The 12,148-nt window shown below is 50.4% G+C and overlaps 1 pseudogene; it reads left to right on the top strand.

Moving 5' to 3' along the window:
- Positions 1–11,226: 11,226 nt before the first annotated feature.
- LOC119966943 overlaps positions 11,227–12,148 on the top strand; it is a 30,645-nt pseudogene continuing 29,723 nt past the window's right edge.

The following is a 12,148-nucleotide window of genomic DNA, read 5'->3' on the forward strand; positions in this document are numbered from 1 at the left end:
CGATCTATGAGTATGGAGAGAAGGCCAGCAGAATGCTTGCACAGCAGCTTAGAAAGAGGGAGGCAGCCAGGGAGATAGGGAAAGTAAATGACGGAGATGGGAACCTGGTGGGAGATTCAGCAGGGGTGAATAAGGCATTTAAGGATTTCTACAGCAGGCTGTATAGGTTGGAACCCCCTACAGGGCCGGAGGGAATGAGGCACTTCTTGGGGGGGCTGAATTACCCAAAGGTGGACGGGGAGCGGGTAGAAGGGCTGGGGGCCCTGATCGGGCTGGAAGAGATAATGGAAGGTCTGAAGGTCATGCAAGCGGGTAAAGCTCCGGGGCTGGACGGGTACCCAGTGGAGTTTTATAAAAAGTTCTTTGGGATATTGGGGCCGGTGTTGATGAGGATGTTCAATGAGGCAAGGGAAAGAGGGGTGCTTCCTCCGACGATGTCACAGGCCACGATTTCGCTGATTCTGAAGCGGGACAAAGACCCGGAGCTGTGTGGGTCCGACAGGCCGATATCCCTGTTGAAGATGGATGCCAAACTCCAGGTCACAGTTTTGTCCTCCGGGATTGAGGATTGTGTTCCGGACATTATTTGGGAGGACCAGATGGGGTTTGTTAAGGGTAGGCAGTTGGTGGCCAATGTAAGAAGATTGTTAAATGTGATCATGATGCCCCCAGAAGGTTGTGAGGTGGAGGTAGTGATTGCAATGGATGCAGAAAAGGCTTTTGATCGGGTAGAATGGGATTATCTGTGGGAGGTACTGGGACGGTTTGGATTTGGGCGGGGCTTTATTGATTGGGTCAGGTTGCTGTATCAGGCTCCTGTGGTAAGTGTACGGACGAATAGGACAACATCAAACTATTTTAGGCTTCACCGAGGGATGAGACAGGGATGGCCCCCTCTCCCCACTGTTGTTCGCGCTGGCTATAGAGCCGTTGGCAATTGCTCTTGAGAGCCTCAAGGGGCTGGAAAGGGCTCGTCCGGGAATGGGGGGGGGGGGGGGGGGGGTGGAGTGGAGCACAGAGTCTTGCTCTATGCAGGCGACCTGCTTCTGTATGTATCGGACCCATCAGAGGGGATGGAAGAAACCATGAGGATTCTGGGGGAATTTGGCCGGTTTTCGGGGTATAAACTAAATATGTGGAAAAGTGAGATGTTTGCGGTCCAGGCGAGGGGACAGGAGAGGTGACTGGGGGAGCTGCCGTTTAGATTAGTAGGGGGAAGCTTTAGGTACTTCGGCATTCAAGTGGCGCGGGAATGGGATTGGCTGCATAAATTTAATCTGGCCCGGCTAGTAGACCAAATGAAGAACAATTTTCGGAGATGGGACGCGCTCCCGTTGTCATTAGCTGAGAGGGTGCAGACGGTGAAGATGACGGTCCTCCCAAGATTCCTGTTCGTGTTTCAATGTCTCCCTATCTTTATTCCACCGTCCTTTTTTAAACGGGTCAACAAAGTGATCTCTGGCTTTGTTTGGGCGGGCAAGACCCCGCGGCTAAGGAAGGTAATGCTTGAGTGGAGTCGGGGTGAGGGCGGGCTGGTGCTGCCAAATTTTAGTAACTATTACTGGGTGGCAAATGTAGCCATGATCAGGAAGTGGGTGGTGAGGGAGGGGTCGGCATGGGAGCGTATGGAGGCAGGTTCATGCAAGGGCACCAGTTTGGGGGCATTGGTAACTGCGCCTCTGGTGTTCCTGCCGGCATGGTACTCCACCAGCCCCGTGGTGGTGGCGGCCCTGAGAGTCTGGGGGCAATGGAGGAGACATGTGGGAGCAGAGGGAGCATCGGTCTGGTCCCCAATCTGTAATAATCACCGGTTTGCCCCGGGAAGTATGGATGGGGGGCTTCCAGATATGGTGGAGAACAGGGATTGAGAGGATGGGGGATATGTTCATAGAGGGGAACTTTCCAAGTATGAGGGCACTGGAGGAGAAGTTTGGGTTGCCAAATGGAAACAAATTCAGGTATCTGCAGGTGGGGGACTTCCTACATAAACAGGTGTCAACTTCCCACTCCTACTGCTAAGGGGGATTCAGGACAGGGTAGTTTCCAGAGGGTGGGTAGGAGAAGGGAGCGTCTCGGACATTTACAAAGAACTTATGGGGTCAGAGGAGATGCAGACCGCGGAGCTGAAGCGCAAGTGGGAGGAGGAGCTGGGAGGAGAGATAGAGGATGGTCTATGGTTGGACACGTTGAGTAGAGTCAACACATCCGCAACATGTGCCAGGCTCAGCCTGATTCAATTCAAGGTCGTGCATCGGGCTCACATGACAGTGGCCCGGATGAGCAGATTCTTTGGGGTGGAAGACAGGTGTGAAAAATGAGCGGGAGGACTGGCGAACCATGTCCACATGTTCTGGGCATGTCTGAAGCTTAGGGGATTTTGGCAGGGGTTTGCAGATGTCATGTCCACGGTGTTAAAAACAAGGGTGGTGCTGAGTCCAGAGGTGGCGATTTTCGGGGTGTCAGAAGATCAGGGAATCCAGGAGGGGAAAGAGGCAGACATTCTGGCCTTTGCTTCCCTGGTAGCCCGGAGACGGATACTATTAGCATGGAGGGACTCAAAGCCCCCGAAGTCGGAGACCTGGCTATCGGACATGGCTAGCTTTCTCTGTTTGGAGAAAATCAAGTTCGCCTTGAGAGGGTCAATGTTAGGGTTCACCCGGAGGTGGCAGCCGTTCGTCGAGTTCTTCGCGGAAAATTAATTGTCAGCAGAAGGGGGTGGGGGGGGAGTTAGTTTAGCTTAAGAGTAGTGGGTTAATAAAGGTGGGACCTGTAAGGGAGGGAGACGGCTTTCGCACGATGTTTATAGTTTCATGTACAATGTTTATTGTGTTGTTGTTATAATACCAAAAAATACCTCAATAAAATGTTTATTAAAAAAACTTTAATGTCAGTAGTGTCGAACATTGTTGGCAATTCGCTGTCACCTTCTGTAGTGAAAATTAATACAACATGGCCATTCAATACCTTTGCCATGTCTCAATATCCCTCAAGGTATTCTTCAGTGACTCAACATAGCAATTAGATTGTTTTTAATTATCACATCTCTCCACTGTAGACAAGTTATAGCATAACAAGGATTAATGTGGGAATGGGGAACAGTACCGCCAACGGTGTGATATCAATAATATTTTTTATGAGTGTCACAAATACGGTTACATTAACACTGCAATGAAGTTAATGTGATAAGCCCCTAGTCTCCACACTCCTACGCCTGTTTGGGTACACTGAGGGAGAATTCCGAATATCCAATTCACCAAACAAGACACAGGGAGAACATGCAGATTCTGCAGACAGTGACCCAAGCCAGGAATCGAACCTGGGTCCTGGGCGCTGTGAAGCAAAAGTGCTAACCACTGTGCTAGACATGTGATCTGAAATTAGAGTCAGTTTTGACTGGGCAGAAGTAAGCATGGAGGTCAGCGAACCTTGAGGCGCATTGAGCAGGTAGTCACCTGCCCTGCAATTGCTCATGTGGACGAGTGTCCTCGTGTCATTTTTTTTAAATTTAGAGTATCCAATTACTTGGGCAGCATGGCAACACAGTGGATAGCACTTGCTTCACAGCACCAGGTCCCAGGTTCGATTCCCGGCCTGGCTCACTGTCTGTGCGGAGTCTGCACATTCTCCCCGAGTCTGCGTGGGTTTCCTTCAGTTTCCTCCCATAAGCCCTGAAAGACGTGCTGTTAAATGAATTGGACATTCTGAATTCTTCCTCTGTGTACCCGAACAGGCGCTGGAATGTGGCAACTAGGGGCTTTTCACAGTAACTTCATTGCAGTGTTAATGTAAGCCCAATGACATTAATGAAAATTCTTTTTTCAATTAAGGGGCAATTTAACGTGGTCAATCTACCTACCCTGCACATCTTTGGGTTGTGGGGGTGAAACCAATGCAGACACAGGGAGAATGTGCAAACTCCACACAGACAGTGACCCAGGGCCGGGATCGAAGCCGCGTCCTCGGCGCCATGAGGCAGCAGTGCTAACCACTGCATCACATGCTGCCCCCCTCGTGTCATATTTAATGGGAACTGGATATTCATTCACTCACTGAAAGCCAGGAGCTCTGCACCACTCCTCCAGAGTCCTTATGGCCACAGCTCGTACTGAAGAAGCTGGCGGATGTGAGTAACCACATCCTAGGGCCTACGAGGTGACATCCGGCATTGACTTTTGCCCATCTCTAGAAAAGAGCACCACCACTGCTGATACGCCCATGGTTGGGCCAATGCTCACTGTTTCAGTCGTCCATGATTGCCAGCCCCTTGACCTTCTGGATGCCCAGCTGCGTCTTGCTGCTCATGGCCCTGTGCTAATCGACGGCAGGCCCTCCTTTTCCTTAACTGGACAAGAGCTGTTTCAAGGCCTGCAGCCTGCATCATCAACACCTCCGCGGATGTGTGAATGAGTTGAAGTGAAGCATTTATTGAGCCTGTCCTTTACAGGTTTCCCTTCATCTCAAAGCCAGCAGGCAAGTGCTCTTCACCTGGCCTCCATCTAGACATGGCATCCCCACCCCTACCACGCTAAAGACATCCTGGAGTACCAGAGATGGGTGTTCATTCATGAATGAAGATGGTGACATTGGTCTTTGACCACGGTGGAAGAAGCCTCACATGGACACTTTTCCACTTATCTCCACCACCCCCAAATCTATAGAGAGACCATTGCCTCAGCAGCATAGAAAGATTCACCTGGGAGGATGGAGGTTTGAGGTTCCAAGTTGGCCTCCTCCACCAGCCATGCCCCTTGGAGGCATTCAACTTCCTCCCGTGCTTCATCCCTGCTTCTGACTGCAACCAATTGCAAATAGCACAGAATCCGCACCTTACTGGGATCTTAATGTTATAAGACCCATAAAACCAACCGATCTGCAGCAACGCATGATTTACAATAGAGAGGAGAATAAAAGTGGGCATCTTTGACACCTAGTTGCCTCAATTATTAGGGTCTCCCTTTAAGTGGTGACTTGAACTCTAACCATCCAAAAAGCCCCTTTTCCCACCTCGAGGGATCTCACTGGCTGTGTGGTCAAGGTCAGGTTTGAAAAAAGATGCACATCACCTTTCAGATTTGCTCGATCACCTTCTACTCTCCCCCTCTCACCCCAGACGTACCACAATATCACCATTCCTCTCCCTTCTTCCTTTGAACCTCCCCCCGTTATCCTGGATCCAATCACAATCCACCTTATTAATCCCCCTCAGAGCCGACACCAGTTACTGTCCCCTGCCCCCACCCATTACCGAAGGCACATGTCTTGTTCTCCCCAACCGGGGAGACCTTCGCTTACCAGGATCTTATCCTGAGCCCACTCCCCCCTCTAACTTGGACTGTGCTCTCCTACCACCAGTGCCCTGATTTCTCCCCCAGGACCCCATCATCGACACCACCGATGCCGCCCTCTATGACGGTACCCGTCCCATCCACAGACGCTCCCCATGTTACCCCCACCACCACCGCCACCACCTATGCCTGGCTACCCTGTCTAGTCTTTGCCCTACCTTTCCACCTCCCGCCCACCCCGCCCTCCCGCCCCTCCCAACTGGATATTCCCTTCACCTGCCTGTACTTCCTTTTTATTTTATTTTATTTTCATGTACTTAATGATCTGTTTCAGCTGCTCACAGAAAAATACTTTTCACTGTAACTCAGTACACGTGACAGTAAACAAATGCAATCCAATCCAGTCTCGGCACGATGGTTACTCACGGCAGGGGCCAAGTTATGCAAGGTCCCTGGTAAGTACCTACAGACCTCGGTGATGAAGCGAAACCGGCCAGGTGCACGCCACTCAAATACCGTTAACAAACAGATGGTCCTCAACTCTCGCTGGTCAGGCACTTCAATTGGAGGGGGAATGCAATTCTGGAGAGCATTTAAGAGATGCAAATGTGGTTCCCAACATGGAACAGCGGGAAACTCAACCTGCCTTTAACCCGCCATCAAAGTCGGGAGGACTAATCTCCTGCCAGCGGGGTATGGACTTTTTCCATCATGCCAAATTTAGCGTCCCTGGCCACAACGGCTCCTGCCCCTGCTGCAGCGGAAAACTCCGTCCAATGAGGTTGATGCTTAGTTATCTTCTGCAATGGTCTAGTAAGTCACTCAGTTCAACAGTAATGGGCATGGGCAACAAATGCTGGCCTGTCAGCAACACCCACATCCCAGCAAAAGAAAAAAAAACATTTTTGATTGAGTCTAATGTGTCCTTGCACATTACCCATTACCTAATTTAGTTTACCATGGGATTTTCGTACATGGGTCAGATGTCAGTTGTGGTTCAGTGGTCACGCTCTTGCTTCTGAGTCAGAAGATTGTGGATTCAATTCCCTCATCAGAGACCTCAGCATGTAATCTAGGCTGACGATCATTGGGAGAGTGATGCGCCATTGAAGTGCTATTTTTCAGATGAGGCATTAAACCAATTTTTCCCTCTCAATTAGACGTAAAAGATTCCATGGCGATATCACACTACTAAAACAGGTTATCTGGTCAGTTTGTGGGAGCTTGCTGTGCACAAAGTAGCTGCCAGGTTTCCTGCATCTCAACAGTGACTGTACTCTCAAAAGTACTTGATTCATGTGAAGTGCGTTAGATGCTGTATCAATGCATGAAAAATGCCATTTTTAAATACATGCAAGGCTTGCTTAGAAAAAAGGCAAAATAGAAGATCATAAAACAAGTCATTGCAATAAATACACGACTGAAATCCTGGCTCATGAAGAGAAATGTTAGAGATCTGAATGTCTGCCTGCCTTTTATCATGACAAAGTGACACTTAAACAATTGCCAATAGTTAGTGTGTGCAGTAAACAGCAAATCACATGTTCTACGTACAATTTGTTGTCTGGTCGCACAGCTGAAATTTTAAGAAGCATAAATGTTTTGTACAAATTTGAACTTTAGCTTTGTTTGCCAAGCATTTGTTCTCCTCCCAATCTGTCAAGCATCACGAGTCACTGTAAACATGGCAGTTCCTGCCGGATACACACATGGGTAATCAGCCCACTCTATTGACAGAAGATGCTTCTCTGTAAACTATTCCTGATTAAATATAGCTTATGAGAAAATGCTGCTGATGTGCTGCACAAACAAGGTTATGGTGAGTACTTAAGTAGGGTTTGTACTTATGCGTCACTATATCTCCTGCCAACGCAAGATGTCGGCGTAAGATGGCCGCTAATACCTGCCTTCACACTCGCACACGCATGTGCAGAAATGCCATGATGTCACGCCACTGCACTCTGATATGTTCCCGAGCAAGGCCCGTAACCTCTGTTGAATCTGCTGGCGCAGGGAGATCGTATGCCGCACATGGGTGTTGGACTATGTGGAAGTCCTGACACACGGACATGCGCACTGACAGTGCATTGGGTTCAAACATCCGATCCAGTATTTTTGAGGTCCTTTGCTGCGAGCACTATCCTGAAGCAGCTGACTGTGAAATCACGGGGCAGCGCTAACCTGGCCTGCTTATCCTGATGTTAGGTACACTTTAACGCTTGTTCCCTGTCCAGAATGACTGAGGAGAGGCAGGAGACATCAGGGAGCATTTCTTTTGGTGGGTTAATCTTTTTTTAAATAAATGTTTTTTATTGGGTTTTTGAACAAAGTATATTTACCATTATGTACACAGGATAAGAAACATATATACATATATATAGAGAAGAGAAGGGCACACCCAAACATACCAAAGAAAAGGGCCTAGTAAACAGTAAAAAAAAATACAATAAAAAATAGAATAGAATAACTGGTGGGGTATTGTGCCCCAGCTCAACAGCAGCAACGCTGTACACCTGGCAAAATTATTTACAACACATAAGTAGGCGACTGTTTGCGGGGAGGGTGGGGGGGGGGGGAATAATTACAGTGGGCAATACTCAAATGGGTTTGGTGTTGGTGTTGTTGCTTGCTACTCCCAGACGGATCTCGCTGCTGTCTCGCGCTCACATCCGCTTCTGCCGTTCCTCCCGTCTTTCGTCTTCATTCTCCTCGTTCCCTGCTCCTGGAGATGCCAAGTTCGTTATTGTATCCCGTGCCTTCCTTCCGGCTCTCATTTCCCTGCCTCCCGCCACCTCCCTGGTTCTCCTCTCTGGTTCCCTGTCTCTTCCCTCTTCCCCCCCCTCTCCCGTGGTCCGCCTTTCTTTGCTATTAGGTTTAGCTGACCCCCCCCCCCCCCCCTCTCCCGGTCTACCCTCCCTCTCATGCTTTGGCTACTTTCCCTTGATTCTTGGCTACCTGGCTATTCTTCCTCTTGTTCGTTGGCCACAAACTGGTCCCGGAACAATTGCATGAATGGCTCCCACGTTCTGTGGAAGCCGTCGTCTGACCCTCGGATGGCAAATTTGATTTTCTCCACTTGGAGAGATTCTGAGAGGTCGGACAGCCAGTCTGCAGCTTTGGGTGGTGCTGCTGACCGCCAGCCAAACAGGATTCTACGGCGGGCGATAAGGGAGGCAAAGGCAAGGGCTTCGGCCCTCCTCCCCAGGAATAGATCTGGCTGGTCTGAAACCCCGAAGACCGCCACTTTCGAGCATGGCTCCACCCTCACCCCCACCACTTTGGACATTGCCTCGAAGAAGGCTGTCCAGTACCCTGCAAGTCTGGGGCAAGACCAGAACATGTGGACGTGGTTGGCTGGGCTTCCTTGGCACCGTTCACATCTATCCTCCACCTCCGGGAAGAACCTACTCATACTGGTTCTTGTTAAGTGGGCTCTATGTACCACTTTTAGCTGCGTCAGGCTGAGCCTTGCGCATGTGGAGGTGGAGTTGACCCTACGCAGTGCTTCGCTGCAGAGTCCCCACCCTATCTCAATCCCCAGGTCCTCCTCCCATTTCTTTCTTGTTGCGTCCAGTACGGTGTCGGCCCTTTTTACCAGTCGGTCATACATGTCACTCCAGTTTTCTTTGTCTAATATACTTGCGTCCAGTAGATCTTCCAGTAGTGTCTGTCATGGTGGTTGTGGGTACGTCCTTGTCTCCTTTCGTAGGAAGTTTTTGAGCTGTAGATACCTTAGCTCATTCCCACTGGCTAGCTGGAATTTCTCTGTCAGTTCATCCAGTGTTGCGATCCTGCCGTCCATGTATAGGTCCCTGACTGTCAGTGTCCCTCCGTCCTGCCCCCACCTTTTGAAGGTGGCGTCAGTCAGTGTTGGTGTGAACCTATGGTTGTTGCAGATGGGAGCTTTGTCCGACATTTTGGTCAGGCCAAATTGCTGCCGTATTTGGTTCCAGGATTGGAGGGTGGCTATCATGACCGGGCTGCTGGAGTGTTTTTTGGGTGGAGATGGGAGTGCTGCCGTGGCAAGAGCCCGGAGGGAGGTCCCCATGCAGGAGGCCTCTTCCGCTCGCACCCACTCGGCTTCTGGCTCCTTGATCCATCGCCTTATTCACTCGGCCGTCGCCGCCCAGTGGTAGAATTGTAGGTTTGGGAGGACTAGCACCCCACCTTGGATTTTGTTTTTTGTGGGACCTTCTTTGGGATCCTAGCATATTTCCCACCTCCATATGAACGCCATGATTAGTTTGTCTAGTGCTTTGAAAAAGGCCTTGGGGATGTAGATCGGAATGGATCTAAACAGAAGAGGAACCTGGGCAGCACGTTCATTTTGATCGTCTGGACTCTCCCTGCGAGGGAGAGTGGGAGTGTGTTCCATCTTTGCAGGTCCTTTTTTACTTCCTCCGTCAGACTGGTGAGGTTCCATTTGTGGATCCCTTTCCAGTCTTGGGCTATTTGGATCCCCAGGTAATGGAATTTGTGTCGGGCTTGTTTAAACGGCAGTCCCGTTAGTGCTGCCCCCACACCCTCCACTTGTGGGTGTATTGGGAAGAACTCGCTGTTGCTCATGCTGAGTTTGTAGCCCGAGAAGGCGCGATGATTCCGTCCATGCTGCTTTGTGGGTCCGAAGTGTAGAGGAGCAGGTCATCTGCATAGAGTCAGATTCTATGCACTCTGCCTCCCCTTCGGGTGCCCCTCCAGCTTTTTGCTGCTCTGAGCGCGATTGCTAGCGGTTTGATCGCTCGAGCAAACAGCAGCGGGGACAGTGGGCATCCTTGTCTGGTGCCCTGTGCAGCTGGAAGTATCGGGAGTTGGGTTAATCTTTTATAATGGTGTTTATAAATATGTTTAAAGGAGCAGCATGGTGACGCAGTGGTTAGCACTGCAGTCTCACCGCGCTGAGGTCCCAGGTTTGATCCCAGCTCTGGGTCACTGTCCATGTGGAGTTTGCACATTCTCCCCATGTTTGCGTGGGTTTCGCCCCAGAACCAAAGATGTGGGGGGTGATTCCCCAAAACGGAGACCAAGTGCTCACGCCGTCGTGAACGCCGTCGCGTGTCACAATGGCGCGAACCGGGCCGTGGTACGACCGATTCTGTCCCCCACAGGGGGCCAGCACGGCGCTGGAGTGGTTCACGTCGCTCCAGCCTCCCTTCCCGGCACCAAATGGGCACAGCGCCAACCCACGCATGAGCAGTTGGGCCGCGCCAACCTGCGCATGCGCGGGGGGACTTCTTCTGCGCGCCGGCCCCGACTCAACATGACATCGGTGTTTAAGGGCCGGAACAATGTAGGCCCAGGGGGGGAGAGGCCAGCCCACCGATTGGTGGGCTCCGATCGCAGGCCAGACCCCATCAGAGGCCCCCCCCCCCCCCACCCCGGGTGAAGGATCGCATTTCCCGCCCCACAGACCGCCCCCCGGCCCTTCGTGCAGAGTTCCCGCCGGCAGTGACCAGGGGTGAATGGCGCCGGCGGGACTCTGTTGTATCCGCGCGGCCCATCCGGGCCGGAGAATCGGTTGGTCATGAGGATGTCAATGCCATTGCAGGAACTATAATGGATAGAATGGATTTGGAGTATATGTAATCTTGGGCGATCACTCACTAACAAGTATGATTGTCCATCTAAGATACTGGTCATGTGTTTTTGCGTGACTGATTAGCCCGATGCTGGTGCTACATCTTCAACCACACTGTTGGCAGGCATTTCCAGGAGGTGGGATCAGTCCTTAGACCCGAGATCTGAGTTTTTCAAAGTGCAGGTCGAAATCTGCGGGTGGGTCGCGGGCGGGTGTCAGGGGGGTTGCGGAGCGAGCAGTCACGCAGTTCCCGAGGGCAGAAGAAGCGGCCAACGGATGCGACCGGGTGTTAAGTTGAGAATGCTGGCCACGAGGGGTGATATCCTTGCTCTGGTTGCTGAGTGCCATGGCTCTCCTCTCCTCTCCGGCACCATGTGCATGGTGCTGAACACCCTCAGCAGTGGCTCCCACAAGGAGCTGAGCCAATACCAAGACCAGCACTTTCTGGGAAGCCAATATGAACAGAACAATGAACCAAGGTAGGGCTGGACTCTCTACATTGGGATCACACTGCCGAGCAACGGATCAATGAACTCTTCTCAAAAGATGGTGATGCTAAGCGAATCATCAGGGGTTTGGAGAAAATCAGAAAACTTTCTACGCGGTTTCTGTTTTTTGTGGAATATTGTACACATAGTGATGCTGGACAGCGCATGAGATTTATAAATGGAACACGCTTGGATGATCGAATCATCAGGACAGATTGGGATACTGGCTTCAAAGAAGGCCGTCAGTTTAGGCGTGGAAAATCTGGTGGTCAGGACATGATGAATAGAGGACAGCTTATGACACTGGCAGTGATGGGTTTAGAAAACTGGTCCAGATGCAGAGGGACCCAGATCCAAGAGAGAAATTCCAGACTTTCACTGACTGTAATTTGAAATAATGAAACTAGAATCTTCATCGAGAACTCGGATTGAAGAATACAGTTTTGTCCTGTTCATTCTTTCATAGGTTCAACTAAATCATTTTAACAGTTGAAAAAAAAACAGTTTCTGAGTTCCAATCATTGTGCCCAATTTTGGTTCCTTCTGAAGTTGTAATTTTTGTCACTCCTAATAAAAACGGAATTTTTTTTTAAATGCTGTACGCAAACGAGTTTTAAATGCGAATGATGTTGTCTTCCCGCCAGAAAAGGCAGCAGAGAGCAGGCCCTGCACCAGGCATGTACACTGATGTCACGCATACATCCGTGCTTTTGGTGCAAAATCACGTTGGAGAGATTCCTCCATTTTGAAGTTGTGAGCAAGCACGGCAACAGGACTGTGAAGAAATTAGATGGATTATT

The sequence above is a fragment of the Scyliorhinus canicula genome, chromosome 6 (genome assembly GCF_902713615.1).
Source record: "Scyliorhinus canicula chromosome 6, sScyCan1.1, whole genome shotgun sequence".
NCBI classification, from domain to species: Eukaryota; Metazoa; Chordata; class Chondrichthyes; order Carcharhiniformes; family Scyliorhinidae; genus Scyliorhinus; species Scyliorhinus canicula.